Below are 22,302 nucleotides of genomic sequence, written 5' to 3'. Positions count from 1 at the left end.
TTAGCCCTGCAGAACCCATATGACATCCTTTGCATCGTCTCTCATTGTCTCTCTCTCTCTCTTATTTTAAAAACTGTTGTATAAAAATTGCATGAGGAATAAGTTCCCAACTACTGTGATCTACTTATAATAGCTGTACTTTCTTCATACAGTCTTAAGAGGCATGTCTAGTTAAAGTACCTTCCAGAGAAGGTGTGTATTTATGCAAAGCTTTTCAGGGGCTTGCTAAAAGTGAAGCTTTTGCATGATTTGTATAAGAAAGTAATTAGGATATCTATCTAAATGATAATAAGAACTCAGTGAGTACAGATTGGCAATTCCAATTTGAAGATTATGGAAAGGTAGAGATTTTATATTTTAAAACAATTTGTTAGGAATATCAAAGCAGAAAATGTTCTAGATTTGGATGAACAACCATATGTTTTATTTAAAAAGCAAGAAATCGCCCCAGATTACTTCTTACATTAACAATGTATATATCAAAGATACCGGAAAAGGAATTTTTTTTTAACCACTAATCACTCCTTGCAAAAATAAGAATGCATTAGGACTTTCCCCTCTACCCTTTACTTTTTTAATTCTACTAATTGTTCACACAATTATAAAATATGTATAAGATTGTTTTATTATGTTTTTATCTGTTTGTTCGGTGATAGTGTTATATAATAAAGGAACACTGGTTTGGGATTAAGCTTAACTGTGTTTTAGTCTGAGCCTCAAGATACCTTTTTCATACTCTTTAACCTCTATGAACCTCTGCTCCCTACACTCCAGAATGGTACTAACCATACTACCTTGCCTACTTCTAAGTTTGCTGTGAGTATCAAATGACAAAATGTGTATGAAAATGACAAGTCAATGTGTCATCCTTGCAATTACCACAGTTGGTTAGAAAGATATTAAGCAACGGTTAAACTTTTAAATCCTGTTTTACTTGTTTTTATTATTGATAGAATTCTTTCTTCTATTATTGATACAGCGATATATATATATATATATCACATATATGTAATATGTGATATATATATCAATTTTTTGATATGTGATATATATATTACATATATATATATCTCTCTTCCATATCCAAACTGATATTAATCTTATGGCAACTTGTGCTTTTTGCATCTTTCTAAAGATTTCAACATGATTTTCACAAAACCTATCAATTTTTTTCACTCAAATTGTGTGACATCAGGTTAAAAAGTTACTGACTTAAATTTCTAAGAAATATGGACTAGAAGAATATACAACAATATAAAATTTAGAGATGAATATAAAATATACTTAAAATTCATTAGCAAACACTTTAGGTTCATGTGCTTATTTGTACAAAGGAAGCTCAAGTAATTTCAGTACCTATGGCAAGATTTATACATTCTGTAATTAGATATTTTTTAAATGCCTATGGTGATAATTTTCTTAGGAATCAGTCTTAATGTAACATTGTTAACGCATTGGTAATAAGAGTATTCATTGCCTTTGTTTCCTTTTCGCCTCATTTTATGTACAATTTTGTTAATGACTGTAGTTTTAGTGGTATATGTGGTAGCTCATGTAGTGCTCTAGTATGCTCAGTTTAATGATGGATTTTTTAAAAGGATAATTGCCAAGTTTATTTGTCCTGCACAACATCATTGGGAATACTTTAAAAAGTTTTCAGGGAATCAGAGAAAACCAAACTAAAGATAATGGCCTCAGAACCCAAAGTGATTTTTACTCTGTCATGAATTTTGCGAACAAAATCAAAATAATGGGTGCTAACTGACAAGGACCATTTAATATCTACCCAGCTAAAGTTAGCAGTCAATATTTTACGTGATATTTCACATGATAACTTATTTATCATATTTTACATGATAACTTAAGACCCTGTGGGTGCAGGTATGCATATTCTCTTTTATTACTTCAATAAATTTTATTAAACCACAACATGATTTAATTTTAGCTTGTTACTAAACTAAGTATTATGTATTATGAGAGCATTTAGAATATAACTTCTTACAATTACAAAATATTTTTTAATGTATTATCAACATGAAATACTAAGTCATCTATTTAGAAAATGTAAGTTTATTAATGGATCTACTATGTCCTGATTTAGGTTAGTTACCTTAAAAATACATTCATTTGTCTGTTTTTATTAATGCTACATGCCAAACTAATGACATTTAAAGTCATTGGAAAAAGAGATTTGGCATTTGATTTAATTTATGTTTCATGGCAAAATGCACAGGTTCGAGTAATCTCAGGTTCTTAAATTCTTTCCACATTAAATAGTAAGCTAATTCTAACTTTTTAACTGTACTTGTTAATGTTACTGCATTAAGTTTTTGAATCTGCTTGGATGACTCCCAAAGAGCAGTTTAGTCTTTGAGAAAACCAGATCTCCATGGCTTCCATGAAGATCTGATTAATATTTCGATAATAGAGAGTAACGAAAAGAATTTGGACAATGAATATGTCTTTCTCTTCTGGCTATCATTCTCCCCGACTTATTCTGTGACCCTGAGAAAGTTACTTCATTTCTCTTGAGTCTTCAACAAATTTTTCTTATATAGTATATACCATCTTAATTATCTTAAGTATGTACTTGATCATCTCTGGAGGTTCCTTTCTAGTCTTAGGTGGTAATAGTCTTTGTCATACAGGAAAAACATTTTTAAAAACCATCAAAATGTATCATTTTTTTCTACATTGGAATTGACATATGGCACTATAAAGATCTTGTGATGGTAGAAGTCGTACATTTGAACATAAGAATATTAATGACAGCTTGTAACCACAGTCATTTCTTTTCCTATCCTAAGAAATAATTTTAGTTATTAAACTTTTTTTTTTTGTATGTCTTCAGTTTATTTGAAAGATTGAAGTATTTGGAATTGTGTCATGTTCACTGCAAAATTAAACTAATTTGTATGAATGAGAAATGGTGTCAGTATGGTAAACTCATTTCATTATACAAAATATCTGTTGCATGGAAGGCTTAGTTGTATTAATAATTCAAGGAAATTTTAAAAATAATTCATTATACATTTAAAAAACTACTAAAAGTGCTAGCATCTTGGGATAGACTATGGGTAAGAAAGAAAAGAGAATATGTACTCTACATTTAATTATATGTTATTATCTAATAAAACAAATATATGCCTTTATCTAATAAAAGAGGTATAGTGACATTACTCCCATTTTCCAGCTAACAAAATGGAGACATCGAGTAATCATGAAACATTACACAGCTGACAAGTGACAGAGCCAGGATTCAACTCAGTGTAGCTCAGAAATCCCCTCATTACTGTGTTACACTGACTTCCACCTAAAACTAGGTTTGGGGAATAAGCTTATAGGCTGTTAAAAATAGTGAGTTTTTGAACATAGGACCATATCTTCTTTAATTCTTTCTTTCCAAAGTGAATATTGTTCTTATAAATCAAACAAGAGAGCATCTTAGAGAAGGGAGTCAATTCTCTCAGTTATTGGGAGAAGAATAGACTCAAATATGTCCTGCAATAGGCATTTCTGGATAAAATGTCTCAGGATGTGTATTATACTTAATCTACTATGATGCGATGACATTGTTTAACTTAGACACCGTGTGAATACTCCTCATGTTCACTAAGAGAATGTATAGGCTTTTGTTACCTAGGTCATAACAGAGAAACCTTTGTGTGCCATAATCTGACTCTCTAGCTATAATTGTGTATCATTTTTATTTTTTTCACACAGCTCTTTATATATACAACTTAAACATATATGTCTATCACAGGACACTGTCAACAGAAGACACCTATAATATAGGAGTGTGCCATGGAGAGGATCAGGAGACTCTGATTTCTGATTTGAAAAACGAACTATGAGAAAACTAGAAATAGTTTTCTTACCCCGGGATTCACAGATCTTTTCTATAGTGAATGTTTTAGTCTTTGAGCCACATGGTATCTCTGAACTCAACTGTGATATTGTAGTATGAAAGTAGTCATACACGATAAGTAAATGAATGGGTATTACTGGTTTTCAGTAAACCCATACTTACAACATAGACATTGGCTGTATATGGCCCAGGAACCATAATTTACCAACCCTTGCTCTGTTAAGTAAAAACCTTTAGAATGGATAGAAATAAGACTGACATTACTCACACAAAAAGGCACTTCTTGTCTACTTTTTTTCTTCACAAGAAGTCTAAGGTATGAGGACCTAATTGTAAACTACATCACGTTCACGAATGAGATCATGATGTAAATAATGGAAGAACCAAATACGGTGCTTAAAATGAAAATGTTACCCAAAATATAAGTCCTTGGAAATATAGTGCAAGAAGAAACACAAATCATTCTCCCTTATGCTGCCGTTTGAGATTTTGTTGACATTGGTATTTCATGTTTATTACATGGATTTAAGGCAACTGAATTCATGTTAATTACATGATACTTACAAAAGTTCAATTTAATTTCTTTTCAAATACGTAATATTATGAGTGTCTGCCTACATTTCAAATATTTCCAAAAGGATGAAAGTAAGAGAATAGACAAACTGAAACAATCTTTTTTGAAAATATTTTTGTAGCTGCTTTCTATAAGAAGGTGTGGGTACAAGTATTTTACATTTTATGTGGTTAGATCCACCACAATATTTTGAATAGCTTAAGAACAGGTCCCATGCCTTATTCATTTTTGTGTCATTCCCATTCCCCATATCAATACTTGGGAAAAAGCAGTTAAATGTTTTTGGAGATGAAACAGTAATTAAAGTTCACATGTGTATTGATATGTCTTTTCTGCAATAGCGAACTAGTCCCATTAAGATATATATTTAAGACATGTTTTTGTAGGCAAGTATGCAGTAGTCTTACATGACCATGTATTTATGGAATTCAATATATGCACACACAAACTTTAATGGAGTAAGTTTTGACCAAAATCTAAGAGTATGATAGATAATGCCAAATAAATAAAATATTTGTGTGTGTGTGTGTGTGTGTGTGTGTATAGTAGCTAGTGGTGGAGACTGATAAAATATATAGTATTTTCTGGCCGAAAATATTATGGTGATTCATTGAACTTTTTCACTCATGAACATGAATTTTTTAGCTCAAAAAAAAAAAACCATGAAGCGTAATTTTCTATTTTTCACATTCATTTTAGAGGGAAGAATGATACAGTTATTTCTAGAAATAGTTGTCTAAGAACAATGAATTTCTTCTCTTTGTGATAGGGTCCATTTTAGATTATGTTCATTTATGTCAAATTCGTGAAGAAACAAGGCCAAGCTTTGAATTTATAGTCTGCAAATTTTCATTTTTAAAAACAAACTAGTTCCTAAGGAATGCAGATTTTTTTTAAAAGGCAACCAAAACCTAAAAAACTTCTCTCCTTTTTTGTCCTCTTATTGCTTAAAAAAGTACATGAACATACTGTTTTTAAATTTAGTCTTTTAAAAAATTGTCCTCATGCTGAGTTCTTGTTTGCCAAGTTTCAGCTTGGAGAGAATTTTTATAGCTTTTATAAAACCCTGAAAATAGAAAATTTTAAATGGAAATGCTTACACACCCTTAGTGACGGCCACAAATCTTGCCACTTTTTGAGAATGAAGGTAATTTTTTAGTATTTAGGGATGGTAGCAACAAGTTGACGTGATAGTTTCTAAAGGACAGAGCTTTTGTTTAGTCGTATGTTAGATATGTTACATTAGTTTATCATATTAAGATTTTCATACATTTTGTATGTGATATAACAATTTTAAATTTTAGAGTGCATTTGTCCTCCACCAAATATAGTTTATATGTAGAAGTATGTCTTATCCATTTTTTTTGATATGTCACCTATTATTTAACTTGACTAGCGATTTAACTTGCAAGTGATTCACCCTAGAAGTTAGATTTGTTGTAGTTGAATAAGCTGTTGTCCTCTCACTTTTATTATATAAACTAAAGAGTCAATTGCCCTTTGGGGAACTCCAGAATATGTCAGATCTTTGTTAGGACCCTGTGGGTCTTTGTTAGCTCCTAACTCTGTCATAGGGATTTTAGGCAACTAGAACCGCAAGTGTCACTTCCAAAACTGATATCTTGTTATACTGCAACCAGAGTCAATTTTAGATTGGAGAACAGAAAGAAAAAGACAGGAAATGATTGAAGCATTGGGCACAGAGAAGGGGCAGTGCTGGAAAGAGAATGAATGATATAGACATCCAATAGCAGGGAGTGTTGGTCATTTTTGCATGGACCAAAACAAAATTGAAGAAGTACTGCTGACCAAAGGCCAATAAAATGCACACATATCATTCTGCTGAGGTTGTCTCCAGAGAAAAATATTTCTTAGCTGCAGTGTGAATTTTTTTTGAACAATATCTGATCGAACAGCATTTTAGTAATGTAGAAAATTTATAGACATCTACTAAATTTTATTCTAGCAGATAATCCACATTGAAAGAGACAAAAGTTCATGTTTTACCTAGAACTTCTCTGGCTCCTTTTCTCCACCAGAAAACAATAATTTCATATTTGGCAGAAGTTAATGCTTTTTTAAGTTCTTGACGTGTATACTCTCTGGAAGAAGCGACCTACAAGGAAAACCAAATAGTTTGATAAAGGACACCTGTAAGGAACAAAAAAATGTAAAACAAACTACTTTAAGACTAATAGTCCTTGAGACAAGCACATGAATAGTGATGAAATATTGCTTTACTACATCCTGAAAATTCTTTACATTTATTTCTTGAATTGAATGAAGCTTTCTAATATCTGTGTCTGGAACTCATTCTGATAACCTTGGCATTCAAAATGGAGATAAAGGATAGATAGCTTTCCACAAAACGCTTCAGTATGGCAAGAAGAATTATCTAATATTGATAAATAAAGCAACATGACATCTGTGTTGAATTCCAAATTGACTTGTTGAGCTATGTAAAAAGGTAAAAGAAGGTGCTTGTTTTCAGGATGTGAAATCCATTGGGAAAAGCCAAGGTCAAAGATGAAACGTGACTCAATGCCAAAGATTTTCAATCTTAATGAAAATCTCTTTCAATAAGAAATTGACAATTGAGAAACGGTGTTGTTAGAAGTTCAATGTTCTTTTGGGGGTCTATCAGACAAAGCCCCAGAGAACTGACTTTTATTAATAGATAGCTTAAGATTTATAGCTTAGGAAGAACAGATTAATAGTTTTTGGAGTAAAGCCTGAATTATAGAGGGATGACCTGAGCCCTGGCATGAGTGATCAATCAGTTCAGTGTCTGCAACTGCACAATTTTAAGAACTCTTAAAAGGCTCTTTGGCCACTGAAAATGCATTATAAAGGGTAAGTCCATAACCAGCCAAGTCTGGAATATATGTTTATATGGCTCTACAGATCCAGTGTTTCTTTAAAAAGTAAAGCAAAAGGTATGACACAGGTTGGTTTGCTGTTACTTAGGATATGTATGATTGAATTGAGCTTTGAAGAATGGACAAACCTGAGATCAGTGGGATGTGCTGGGTAAAATGTGGATGCTGGAGGAGGATGCACAGAGGCTAATCTGAATCCAGAATATTTTTCCATTTAGGAAATAGAGTTGGAATCAGGGAGGTAAAAAATCTTGAATACCAAGCTAAGAAATTGAATTTTACTTGTTAATCAGGGCGCAACCGTTGATGTTTTGAAATGAGAAAAATGTTTCATGCAGATTAGTCCTACTGCAATATTGGCAGGAAAGGTGGAGGTCAGCGGGAAAAGACCTCTGGAAACCTGTTGAAGAACGAGTATTTCCAGGGGTAAAGCTACAGCAGGCAGGACAGCAGAGTGGTGGCCTAGGCATTGGAGATAAAGGCAAAGATGAAACACAGATGGAAGGAAAATTCCTAAGGCACTGTGAGACACTGGATATTGAGTGAGAGAGAATCCAAAGAGCGAAGAATCATTCATGTCGAGCTCAGCCTACTAGGACATCAGCGGATTTGGTATTTGTTTTCTGTAACTCTCTTCTCAAAATGGATCAGCTTCTTTCAAACTTCTCTAGTGCAAATTCTGGTTTGGTTACTTTTCTTCTCTGTAAAATGATAAGAACATTAATTAGTCTTGAAGGAACCATTTACTACATTGCAGATGATTAAAAAATTGGCAATACCAACAAAAATTGAGTTGGATTCTTTAGGTTTAATATTTGGCCTAAACTAACGTATTTCACCTGCCATGTGCCACACTTACTAATTATTCCTGAGATATTCACCGAACCTTTCCCCATACTTAGCAGTGAGTTTATTAATGACAGGTATTTATTTTTTATCTGTCTCCATAGCCTCAACCCTTAATTCCATTCCTAGCACTTAACAGATGTTCCATAAATGATGATTAAATGAATAAATAGAAGCCTAGTGTGATTTCCCGCTTTGCCTGAAGTAGGTCCTACTAGGAACTCCTGTACTCTTTAAAGAGATAAAATCAGGAGTTCAGCTTCAGGGAAAACACCTCGTAGACTCCATTTATCATTACTTTTCTAGGTTGTCCCCATACAGGAAAAAAAAATGATCTGACACATTTCTTTCCAGCCTTACACACTAACACAGTATAAGGAGCCATAGAGAGGAATTTTAAGATTTTTTAGGGGAGAGTATTTGATTGGCCAGTATGTTTGTTTAATTCAAGAGAAGGAAAGCCCCAAATGCTGCCTAAACACAATCTCACGATTCAAAACATTTTAGAAATTATCTGGCAACTTTACTTAGAGTCTGAGTGTTTCCAGGGTATGCAGAAAGATGCCCCAAAGTCTTAAGTACCCCCAGGGAAAGTAGATCAAAGGTTACAGACCATTTAGACTCACTTCCGAAAGGATCTGGCCTCAGAGTTTTGCAGTAGTGAGCAAAAATTCTAGAAAGGTCTGGGTTCAGAAACCATAGCAAAGTTACAAAAAGGTTTTCTAGCTTCCGTTTCTTATGCCATTCAACAAGATTTGGAAGGAAATGCAGCCAAATTTAGTGGTCGTTACCTGATGAAAAACAGACATCCTTTGGATTATCCTCAAGCAGCACTGAACAGAACTAAATGCAATTAGAAGACTCCACCGAGACCAAGATGGTGGAGGAAAGCAAATTGATACAAAATATAAGCTCACTATGTTAGGTAACTCATGTGTTTCAACATGGTGTTATTAGAGATGCATTAGAGAAATTTAGTATATCATGAAGTGCATATTAGTTTCCCCAGCTGAGGACAGTACTACAACAATATTTGACAGGAAGCGTAGAGAATTTTTATTTCAATCAGCTCTAAAAAGAATGGTGAAATTCTTGAAGCTGCGTATGATGATTCTCTGTTAACATTCTTTGTTCAATCTTTAAAATGGCATTTATTTCTCAAAGGAAAGTTTGTGCCATCAACATTGACTCCATTATATTTGTGATATACATCAAGTTTTATCTTTGAAGTGAAAAATTCTTTGTATATCTTTGTAGTAAACACAGATTTCGTTCTCATTTTGAATATGCGCTAATTTCTACATGAACTGAATTTCTACATGAACTGGGCATATCGGCTTAATTTAAATAAATATGTTAAGGTGGTCATTACTATTCAAGAGACACCAATGTTCTGCTTTTTTATTTTAGACAGGCAAGTTGTTAGCATTTTTTTTTTTCAAGGAACAAAGAACAAAAATTATCTTGATAAGAACTTGTTTCTGAAAAGCTAGGTTAGCTCTTCTGCACACCAATCATGAATGACAGTACAATTTAGTGACTTAAGCAGTACATTAGGATTCTCAGCCTAGGCAGAAGCTTCACCCTCGGGCCAGACCTATATAATAGTTGTAAGAAAATGATTTATGTGTTGTAATAAATGTTACTTCTCAATCTGTTTGCTTGTTCAATGGTTGAGGTCCCAAAAGAAAAGGTCTATCTCAAATTAGGACTGGCATGTATTATCTGTCAACTTTATATAGTACTGTAAAAGTCATTCAGCTGACAGTAATATTAGTGGAATGTTTTATAGATTTTTGTAGTGTGTGAAGCTTTGTATGGGTGACGAGAGACTTTGGTTCTGTGGTGCTCTGTGGTCCGGGATAAAGTTGCGTGTAGATGAGTTGTTTCTGTGCTTCTTTGTAAATGAACATCTGGCTAACATATTGATTCCATGTGTGAAAATGAGATCAGCCCATATAATGACCAGAATCAATCAGGCTTCAGCCGAGGAGTAACGTACACTGGTCTTGATTTGTTAGACAACCAGAATTGGCAGCACCTTGCATAATTTGGCACCAATTGACAAAGATTAGGCTGTTTGGGGGCCCTGGATGGTTATTAATTTGAAACCCCCCTTAAATACTTTGCAGAGTAAAATCAGCTGTAACTTATTTGTTCCAGCCCCCTTCTTCTCGTATGAGCCCTAATTGTTTTAGACAAACGAGCGAGCTTGCAGCCTGTTCACTTGACACAGGAAGACATGAATTCTTTGATCCATACAATATTCTTTAGCTCAACCTTGGAGCTATTTACTGAGGAGATTTATTTGCAGACAGACAGTAGAACAGTTCTTTGTGAATAGAAATGAGCACGGCTTCTATGTGTTTTCAGCTCACGTTTCTGCTACTTACTGTAAGGGAGATAAAACTAAGCCATCATTATTTTTAACCCAAGTCATTCTTTTTAAAATATAGTTTTTAAAACTGAAAATGAATGAGACTCTCGCCCTTTTTACTTTTTTCTCACAGGTTATATTTACTAGATCACAGATTGAACTCAGAGAATCACCAAATACCATTTCTTTCTTTGTGATTTGGGTAATCACGAAGCAAAAACTTGTGAGATTTTAAAATGGGACAGGCGTTGATTGTGAACATTTTACAAATGTGTCTCACTCCTTAATTCCAGGCACAAATAAAACTACCTGTGTTGTATGAATACTAGTTAGTTCAAGAAAAGCAATAGCTGTAATCATCAAAATCTACTTTTAAACATTATTACTGCCAAGTAGTTTTAAAGATACAGACTCATTTACTTTGAATTTAACTAGTAATGTTTAGGTAAGTATCTAAACCAATATTTAATTTTTTCTCCAATTAAATGAGAGTTATTTTAACAGTCTCTCTAAATGCTTTATATATATGGGCCAGGCAATGTAATAGTAACAATAACAAGATAGTTTCATAACTAAGCCTTTCTAGAATGCCATAAGATATGAATTGAACTCCATTAGGACTGTTTGATTTCTGCTTACCACAGAAGAGAAAAAAAAAATGATGAGTTTGAACAAAATCAGTTCTAGAAGTGAATTTCAATTCTCAATTATATTTGACAATAAATTACTCAATTGTAGTCATCTCAGAACTTAATTTGCTGAGCCTTTAGATAACCAGTATATGATAAGTCACCCGCCTGTTTTTTTACCCCATTTTTCCCTTACAAATTTGTAGGTCATTAACATTATTTATGGAATTATTTCCTTTATATTTCTTTTAATTTAATTTTACCAATAACTTTTAGAAACCTGTGAGTAGCATCATATAAATCTTTGTAGTTCATTAATAAGATAAATAGCTTTCACTGCAAATAAATATATTTTGACTGCAAAAGAAATAATGGTAATTAAATGTTTTATTTTCTAATGTACATTTTTGAGTTGTAGATTAATACTGACAGATTTTCAAAGCCATTATAGTTTTGAAGTTTTTCCCTTTCTACCCATATACAACTTTCAAAATTAGGAGTTATAACTTTTAGAGGGAAGCATTTCAAACACTTAAACATACACATTAAAAAAAAACTGTAAGCTTTTAAGTGTAAACATGCATTCCATCTACATGTCCTACGTTTTCACAGTCTTTCGAATTGCCTCCAGAAGTCTTAAGACCTGACTTTGGTAAACAAAAAGCTCATGAGTTTGTGCCAAATGCTTTACAAGATCATTTTGCAAAAATTGTGAATAGCGGCATTGGAACCAAATGCGTTCTTCCAGTGGGTAGTTAGGTCATTTGTTATTTGTAAAAATTAAAAGCGTTAGAAGAAAGTTTTAGAGAAAGAATGCTATATAGAAGTAGAAATAGGTAAACCAGAAGGCTTTATAATTTCAGATCATTCAATGACAAAGTCACACACAACACCTGTTACAGAAGATACACTATCAAGGTGTCATGTGACATCTTAAAAAACTGGTGAAGTGTGTGGTTTTCTCAAACGGGAAAAAATTTTAGCGCATAGGTTTTGCCATCTCATTGCTAGCCACAGGTAAGAATTCTTGTATATTAAAAATATTACCACTGTGATTTCAAAAGTGAGACCAAGTCCTCTTATTGGAACATGTGACAATTTACTGTCTTGTCTACACTGTAGTTAAAACCGTGTTAACAGAGACAGTACTTAACCATGGATTTTGTTATATGTCAAGCATGGTGTAGACAGCTTTATATTTCACAATAACTTCTTTATTTGTCTTTTGTGTACATTTGTTAATTTGGTATAATTCTTTCATTGAAATAATACTTGCTAATTGATAATGACAACATTCAGAGAATTCTACAGAATTCTACAGATGTCTTGGAAAGGACTGTCTTTTATTTATTTCACTCTTATTTATATGAGTGTTTGTTTGATGTGATATGTTTTTACCAGGATGACAGATGATGTGGTTCTCTATATGAATATGAAGATATATATGCTATGCCTTATAAAAATGCCAGCCAAAGCCCTTCCCACAGCTGCTGTGCATTAAAATAAAATGTTATCCTGTGATGGTGTTACAGTCAGATATTTTTTTTACACCTAAACAAGAGTTTTCATTTTATTTTCTTTATGACGTAATCTTAATATATTTTAACTAGCTAGTTACAGAATGAATCCTTGTTGTAAAAGGTCATATATTTTCAAAAGCAACAATCTTTTGTGGATTTCAGAATAAATATGCCTAACATTATAATTTCATGGAAAGTGACTCAGTGCTATCAATATAACTCATAATCATATGGCCTGACTTATGCTAGGAAAACTATTGAACCTGCCTATTCTACCACTTACAAAAAAAACAACCAACCAAACACACATACACAAGTGTGTTTAAAGGTAGGCCAAGGGCGAGTTCTCAGTTGGGTACATTAGGTTGTGTGCATGATGGCAATGAATGACGTTAATTTTACAAAGATAGTTCAAGTTTTAATTGCAGGGGAGTTGTGAATACTCTGAAATAATCTGAACTTTATTTTGTAGGGAGTAAGAATCACAGCTCCTGGACTTTGTTCCGCCCATGTATCATTTTATAATTGATTTACAAATACATTTGTGGACAATGATTGTTTTTATAGTAGTCCCCCGAACACTCTAGAGTTTCTGGACTCATTGTGCCTAGTTCTCATTCCCCTTGGCTTGGACATCTATGCCCTATAACCCTTCTTCCTACAAGACAAGCTGAAAACAGACTAAATAATATATTTTTAAATAGTCTAAGTAAGATGTAATACAGTTCTGAAGTTGGAGCATTGTAGTGGAATTGAAGCCACAGCACTTGGTAACCAATTGGATGCCAGTAGAAAATGAGAAGGGTTTGGGGAATGAAACAAGAATACAAGGAAGTTAACCTGCCTTCACGAGACTGTAAGCACGTTGTGCGGGAAGTATGTAGAATTCAGTTGACCAATCTAATGAAACACACATTTGGGGATTTTACACATGCCCTTGGAAAAATATGTATGTTATTGTCTATAATAATAAGAGTGCATAATTTTCGTTCACAGTCACAACGATACCAAATAAGGGGATAACATGGTTTTCAATGCGGTAACAATTTGATGGTTTGAATTATACCATTACTATATTAAGAAAGGAATGTTCATTCTTTTCTATCAACTCAGAAATAACTCCAGGATCAATCAGGATTGTGACAAAATATGTATTAAATACTGGTTTGCATCTTTGTTAATACATGAATACTTATTGCTCTCTTTCAAAGTTATTTTTAAACTCTTAGTTTTGTCAACATTAGTTATAATTTTTCCAAAGCCAAGGGAACTTCAAGAAATCTGGCCTAGCCTTCTAATTTTTAAATAAAACAGAATTTTATTGTATATTCAATTTGGAGGTTTAGGCTCTAACATACGCTATATTTTGCTCTATTTCAGGATATTTGAATTTCCTTTATTGTAATTTTTGTTCCTGTATTTTTTAATAATTCTGGTGTTTTTCTTAAAATGTAGAAAATAAATCAAGATAGCCTTACCCAATTTATGCCTAGTCTTAAACTTTTCCTTTTTACTGTTGGTAAAATGTGTGTTTTTGTTTTTTTTTTTTGTTAATGACATTTTTTGACAGCTAGCTCTGAACAGTGGTTCAATTGTATGATAATTCGCATACATTGGTGTGGCATCTTTAAGTGTCTGTTTTTTTTTTGTTGTTTTTTTTTTTTGAGGGCTGGAGGGCAGTGGCGCGAACTTGGCTCACTTCAAGCTCCGCCTCCTGGGTTCACGCCATTCTCCTGCCTCAGCCTCAGGAGTAGCTGGAACAGGCGCCTACCACCACGCCCAGATACTTTTTTTGTAGAAGTGGGCTTTCACCGTGTTAGCCAGGATGGTCTCGATCTCCTGACCTCGTGATCCGCCCACCTGAGCCTCCCAAAGTGCTGGGATTACAGGCGTGAGCCACTGCATGCAGCCTAAGTGTCGTTGTTAAAAGTATTTTACCTACAGAAAGAGAAACACCATCAAGTAGGCTTATCAGTAGCTTGTGTATGAAGAAAGTTTGATTCTTTCTGGATCTTTATATTGAAAATTTGTTATAAAAATAATTTGTCAAGAAAGTCCCATTATGCCTGGTAATGAATATTCCCTTTATTAAATATTAAATACATGAGATGCCATTTCAAAATAATGTGTATGCATGTATGTATGTATGTATGTGTATAAATAGTCTAAGCATGATGAATTGACTGGCTATTTTTAACAGTTTCACTGCCACCACTTCTTGATTGTCCCTAGCTGGCTCTTTGGCACTCACACAATTCACATACTGCTTGTTAAGTACCTACTAGATAATCTTATTTCAGTTTTGGATTTTGGTATTTGCATGAATACTTTATAGGCTATCATATCAGATAGCCTTTAGGTGTTTTGAAACAGTCTTATAAATGTCCACATTTCTGTACTGGTAGCTTCTCTTTCCATACTGTGTTTGCCTGGATCCTGCATCAAAGAAATAAGGGGAGGGAATTGATAATTGGAGGTAATAAGCCTTTCAGTATTCTAGTGTTTGAAGTTAAGTCTTATTAGGGCTCAAGTATTCAAGGTTTTTCTCATCTGTTTTAAGCAATTGGATTCTATTATTTTTTGGCCTTCTCTATCTTTGATGCCTGTGCTGAAGCAAACCAAAATGTAACTCAGAGAAGAGTGTCATGACTTAATTGATCTTGCCCTGAACTTGTGATGGTATTTTGTTCTGTTAAGAAAAAAAGGGGATTCAAATCTGCAGCGTATCAAGATTGTGCCTGTAATCTTCCTGATGATTCATTTTTAGCTCACTTTTAAACCATGTAGGATGATGTGTTTCCCACATAGTTAAGTATATGTTGACTATATAATGCTAAGAAGGTAGACTTGATAAACTTTGTTGATGGTAAATCATGGAAGATGTCAAGCAGGAGGACAAGGTCAGATGTGCATTTTAGGAGTTGTATCTTGTTGGCAATGCAGATGGACTGGAATGGGTAGCAACCAGTGTCCAGATATGAGGAGATCAGTTATAAATCAATTGAAGACCTTAATAAAAGCAGTAGACTAGATTTAGAGAAGTAGAATAGGGGTGGATTTCATAGAAATTTAGGAGGTCCAGTTACCCAGAGTCGGTGAAGATAAGATGCCAGATGTGACAAACAAAAATGATTTTCTATTTTGGCTCTGGCTGACAGTATGAAGAGTTGTACTATTTACAAAGATAGGGAAATAAGAAGTAGCAGTGGGTTTTTTGTTTGGTTTTGGTTAGAGGACTCCGTATAGTGATTAATGATTTTATTTTTCATGAACACTTTGAATTTCACATATTTGAGATCCAGGCTTTAATACTGTCAACTGGTGAGAATATGGGTGAAGATATTTTTGTATGATCATAAAAATTTGAAAATAGAGAGTTTTAAATATTAGTTGAAAACTGGGCATACTTGAGATTCCTTAGGTTTCAAAGTTAACACTAGTTTGTAGATAAGTAGGTTGTTGCCATTATACTATACCATCATTTTTACTTGCATGCTTATCTCCCTACTAGCAGGTGTACACCTTGAGGACAGAATTGTCTACCTTTTTTTCAGGTTCTCTACCACCTAACATAGTAGCTGGAACATGGGCATTGGGCCTGCTCAGCTAAGTGTTTAGTGAATGAATAAGTAAGTGAATATGTAGTAAACAAAACAGGCACGTAGAATGAGAAGGAAGGAACCCTAGGGAAAATATGATTTGAGATTCTAGTATTATTTCTGAAGAGTGGTCAGACAACTTTGATGAGAACCAGAAAAGAGTAGTGGGGATCACTGAAACCAAGGGAGGATAGAGTCACAGAATCAGGAGTTACTGCTCATGACGTTCATTAAGCTCCCTCCACCCAAACCCACAATGAAATAAATTACCCTATAGAAAGATCTACATACACATGGGAAGTATGTCTGGTTCATTTAGGATGAAATTTGAGATTCCTTATCATTGTCAAGAATAGATGCCATTGCTGGACTATATTGTCATTAAAACCAAGTTTATCATCTAATATTCAACTCAGATACATGACTGGAAAACCTATTCCATGTTCTTCCACACATCAAGTGATAAACTGGCAGCAAGGTTTAAAAATATTGTTTCTATGTCTTTAGAAATTTTTTGAAGGTACAGTTGTTTAGTGTGAAGATTTTTACAGAATTCAGTAAGGATGGATTATAGTATGCTGAACATTTAGTTGCTTTTGTAATAATAGAGGTGGACAGCTGAGACAAATCTAGACAAAATCTTACACTGACTGTTTTGTAACGACATAAAAATGATACTGAACTTTCTGAGTAACCTAAGAAATAGGCCAAGGCAGGTGGATCACAAGGTCAGGAGTTCGAGACCAGCCTAGCCAACATGGTGAAACCCCGTCTCTACTAAAATTACAAAAATTAGCTGGGTGTGGTGGTGCGTGCCTGTAATCCCAGCTACTTGGAAGGCCTAAGGCATTAGGATTGCTTGAACCTGGGAGGCAAAGGTTCCAGTGAGCTGAGATTACGCCACTGCACTTCAGCCTGGGTGACAGACCGAGACTGCGTCTTGGGAAAAAAAAAAAAAAAAGAAAGAAAAGAAAAGTTGTCTGATCACTCTTCAGAAATAATACTAGAAAGAAAGAAATTCAGCATTTTTCCAGATGTCATCATGCCTTAACCTAGTATTACAAATCAATTCACATTGTGTCCTAGCTCCCCATATTTCTTTAGTTGTACTGTCTAAGTAGGTATATTGCTTAGACACAGCAAACAAATCCAATAATTCCTCTTAATCTGTGTTTATTCATTTTTTAAACCTACAAGAACACTAAAGCAGCATTTCTTCTGCCCCAAGGAAATAGAATGGAAACACTTTAAACAGACCAATTCCATTACTAGAGAAAACTGTGTTTCAGGAGACAACCCCTGGCTTGTGGTTCTGATTAGGGCTCTAATGTTCTTGTTGATTTTAACTTTTTTTCGTGTTGTTTAGAGGTAAAATCTGATCTGTAAGAGATCCCAATTTGAAAATCTTTCTTAGTTTTTTTTTAAAATTGAAGACTTTGTGTTCACCAGCTACAGCAGGGGTCCTCTCGATGGTAGGATGTTCATAAGAAAGAGAAAGGAAGGAAAGAGAAGCCCAGTATAAACACACAAGAAAGATATTGGCCACTGGCAGTATTATTTTTATGTAGCATTATGAAAACAACCAATTTTTTTTTTTATTTTTTAAAGAAGCACAATGTATTGATTCATCCATAATGTGTCTGTATCATTAATATAACACCTTACACTTTCTGGGAATTTTTACTCAAGAATCATAAAATACTTTATAAGTGGACAAGAATAATTTTAACAGGCAGTTTAGGAAATGACCAAGATGCTTATGCTTTTTGAACTTACATAATCATTGTGTCAAAGCAGCTCTTCATCTGTTCTTTAGTTTACTCTTTTGTTAAATAAAAATGGAGATAATAGTTATATCATAAGTTCTGCTTGAGACATAAAAATATTGTTAAATGCCAAAAATAGTATCTGATTTCTGAGAAATTTTGTATTTTTTTTATTTAAAAGTACTTCATTTTCCAAAGGATTTAATAAACAGATGAAAAGGATCAATGAACCTTTCCATTTTAGGGAGTCTATTCTGAAGTCTACCCTACCTCCCAGGAGGTAGCTGCCCTGTGATAGAAACAGGTTACATTATTACAACTTCAGTAAACAACCAGGATTAACTCACTTCTGTCCGGGGTTATATTTGTTTTCTCTTAGTGACAAGAAATTTATTTATAATGCATCATGTTCCCATCAACTAGGGCATTTCTTCAAAGAAATATGCAGCCTGAAGTTCCTTTAGTGTTTTCAGGCAAAGGTTGATTTTCTTTACTTTGTGTGACACTAACTTTTTCTTTCAAATACCTTAAATTTTATAGCTACAGGATTCAAATATATATGCATAGCTTCTACTACATTATATCATTTTTCTGGCTTATTAGTTTCCATATAAGTAAATTTTAAAATTCTGAAGTTACTCTCAAGATTAAAACTGAAAACATCAACAACAAAAATGTGTGTTGTTGGAGGAAATATTCCTGTAATTAAGCCATTTTTTTTTTTTTTTTCTTTTTTGAGACAGAGTCTTGCTCTGTTGCCCAGGCTGGAGTGCAGTGAGGTGATCTCAGCTTACTGCAAACTCCGCCTCCCCAGTTGACACCATTCTCCTGCCTCAGCCTCCCAAGTAGCTGGGACTACAGGCGCCTGCCACCATGCCCGGCTAATTTTTTGTGTTTTTAGTAGAGATGGGGTTTCACCATGTTAGCTAGCCAGGATGGTCCTGATCTCTTGACCTCGTGATCCACCCGCCTCGGCCTCCCAAAGTGCTGGGATTACAGGCGTGAGCCTCCGCACCCAGGCTACATATATATTTTTAAGACAAGCTCTCACTTTGTCACCCAGGCTGGAGTGCAGTGGCATGATCTCGCTCGCTGCAGCATAGACTTTAGAGACTTAGGCAATGCTCCCACATCAGCCTCCCAGTATCTGGGACTGCCGGTGCACACCACTATGCCCAGCTAATTTTTTTGTGTTTTTTGTAGAGATGGGGGTTTTGTCATGTTGCCCAGGCTGGTCTCAAACTCCTGGGCTCAAGGGATCCACCAGCTTTGGCCTCCCAAAGTGCTGAGATGACAGGTGTGAGCCACCACGCCCAGCCTGTGATTTCTTTTGTAACTTTATTGGTATGGTACGGCAGTAGTGCCCATTGTTCTGCCTGTATTGCACCTGTCCATTGGTTTTCGAGTTCTTTTGTTGGCCTCTTAACAGTTTTCTAATCTTCCTCATCATCTGACTAGTATTTCTCCATTCCTGATGTTGTTAAATGACCCTCCCTACTCCTCTCCTATCCTCTCCTTTTTGGATGCCCCTAATCTGCTGAGGACTTCAAAACGAGAAATTTTCATATCATGAGAATGCGCCGGATTAGTATATGCCCACAATCAAAACCCAGGCATAGGATCGATGCCCTTTACAAAGCCTTATGGATGTAACATAATTTTGATCTCTGATATTTTTGTGTCATATGTAATGTCAAAACTTGGACGAGTAGAGGGTCTGCTCTTTGAAACTGAGCAACATGAATCAGAAAAGCTACTGAGGTCACAAGGTTGTTCCCTAAACAGAACTGGTAGAATTATCCCTTTCCACTTTCAGTCATGTCTCTATTTTTCTTTTGTGTAATTTCCTCTGGTTTTCAGAAGAATTAGAACTTGAGCACCTGGAGCCCATTTCTGGATTCGATACAAGCCCCAAATATGATAAGGGAGTGGAGGAAATAGATGTTTCCCAAGGAAGGGGTTCCCAACCCCCAAGCCATGGACAGGTACTAGTCTGTAGCCTGTTAGGAACTGGGCCGCACAGCAGGTGAGAGGCTGTTGAGGGAGCATGATGGCCTGAGCTCTGCCTCCTGTCAGATCAGCAGCTGTCTTAGATTCTCAGAGGAGAATGAACCCTCTTGTGAACTTCACATGAGAAGGATCTAGGTTGCATGCTCCTTATTAGAATCTAACTAATGCCTGATGATCTGAGGAGGAACAGCTTCATTCCCAAACCATATCTCCCATCTGTGGAAAAATTGTCTTCCACAAAACCTGTCCCTGGTGCCAAAAAGTTTGGGGACTCCTGTCCTAAGGCACATATGAGAACTGAATAAAGGTACTGTGTTCATTCAGAGGAGTCATCCCATAAGCAAAGTGAACATATTTGATTCCCATATTTTTTAACCTTCATTTTCTGGTATTAATTTTTTCTCTTACTTTGGACATAGGAAAACACTACTTGAAATAAAAGGTACATTTGAGTATCAAATTTGGTAATTTTTAGCATCATAACTTTAAGCTGCAAAACTTGGGGTAGGAAGTATGTATAAGAGTGACAATAGTTTTAAATATACACATAAATATATATTCAAATTTTATCTAAAATGGAGATACAAATGTAGAAAACTACTAACTGTTGTAATAAATATTAATCAGGACTTCATGGTATAGGCTACTAGTTATTTTGAAAGAGTTAGAATTCAGTGAGTTTTTTGTTGTTGTTGTGAAATTGGCATTATCTTTCTGCATACCATTTAGAAATTCACACTACCTTACATTTTTCATAAGAATTGAAATAACCAGTAAAATTGCTGAGAGAGGAGTTTAATTGACTATTTTTTTTTTCTCCCCTGGCACTCTATAGTAAATGATAGCCTTTATGTTTCAGAATGAAAAAACAATATACTTGCATCTTTTTTTAAATAAACCAAGTCGTTATAGGATATTACTCACATTTGCCTTCTTTCTGCCTAGAATGATTTATTTTTTCTGTTTTTTTATATTGATGTAGTGAAAACAGTTACCTGTTTGCAAAGGAAACCTTATCTGGATGTAGGCTGTTTTTTTTCTGTGTTTAATAATTGATTGTTACAGTTAAAGACTATATTGCTGATTTCCATAATACAATGGTCTTAATTTGAAAGACAACCCATTGGTTGAAAAGAGCTTAGACTTTGGAGACCAAAGAAATGGGTTCAAATTGTGTTTCTGCCAATTAGTACCTGGGTTCTATTGATAGTTTCTTAGGCTTTGTAAGTTATAATTTTGTTTTCAATCTAGGATAAATAACACCTATTATTGCATAATTATTTTAAGGATTAGATCTAATGGATTTTTAGAAATTGCACAGGATTTGACATGTTGTAGTCAGTTTCTTAACTAAGGATAGCTACACATTTATCTTTTGAGCCATGAGAAGCAGTGGGGGAATTGAGGGGGTTCTAGTGGTAGAAAGAAGACTCGAATCATTGACTTTAATATAAAGCAACAATTGGAAATGATCAGCCAGGAAGACAACTAGGGAACTCCAAATACACCCTTTTTGAAGATGTCTGTTAATTCAAGCAACACCATGCTCAATTGAACTAAAAATTTGGATTGTGTAGAATTTCATTTGAATAGTAGAATTTTGTTTGAACAGTATGATAAGCTCATTAAAATGTATCACGTGTGTTTAACCTGATCCTCTGATTAATTCCACGTGTTTTCCTGTGGCCCTTTAGTTCTGCAAAAGACTGGGCTTGTAAAGACTTTGATTTCATTTTTTTTTTTTTTTTTTTACAGATGATGGCAAAAGGTACTTAGTAGCTAGAAAGGTAAAGTAATCCTATTTTTCATGTGCAGTCACCCTCTAATATAAAGAAGTAGTTTTCAGTCTTCAAATGGAAGACATACCAATGTCAAATTCTTTAGGAATAAGAAAAAGGGTTCCGATGCAGTGAGTGGCTAATTTATACATGATATAAATTTATATATAATTTAAATATATATACATATATGTATATATACACATATATATGTATATATATTTCCTCCAGTTTCTGCCATAATTTGGCTTCTCCTTTTCTGACATAAGATCTATCAGACTATAGTACAGGTTTCATCACAGAAGTAAATAACAGCATGTTTCCTTGGGAGCAATTAGACAACAGAATGAAACAGTGCTTACTGTTTTTTGAAAGTTGTGTCAGATTGTCATGGTAATACAGAGTTGCATCATGTTGTCATAGTAACCAGAATTATAAAACGAATTTAAAGAGGAT

At 34.4% G+C, this 22,302-nt stretch overlaps 1 protein-coding gene across 6 annotated transcripts in view; it reads left to right on the top strand.

Annotated features, from left to right (window-relative positions):
• Nucleotides 1-22,302, top strand: part of TRPS1 (transcriptional repressor GATA binding 1) — a 260,386-nt gene that overhangs the window by 153,284 nt on the left and 84,800 nt on the right. The window lies entirely within an intron of this gene.

This window comes from Chlorocebus sabaeus, chromosome 8 (genome assembly GCF_047675955.1).
Source record: "Chlorocebus sabaeus isolate Y175 chromosome 8, mChlSab1.0.hap1, whole genome shotgun sequence".
Lineage (NCBI taxonomy): Eukaryota > Metazoa > Chordata > Mammalia > Primates > Cercopithecidae > Chlorocebus > Chlorocebus sabaeus.
Note: the sequence above shows the minus strand (reverse complement) of the source record. Positions and strands in the feature narration are given on the sequence as shown.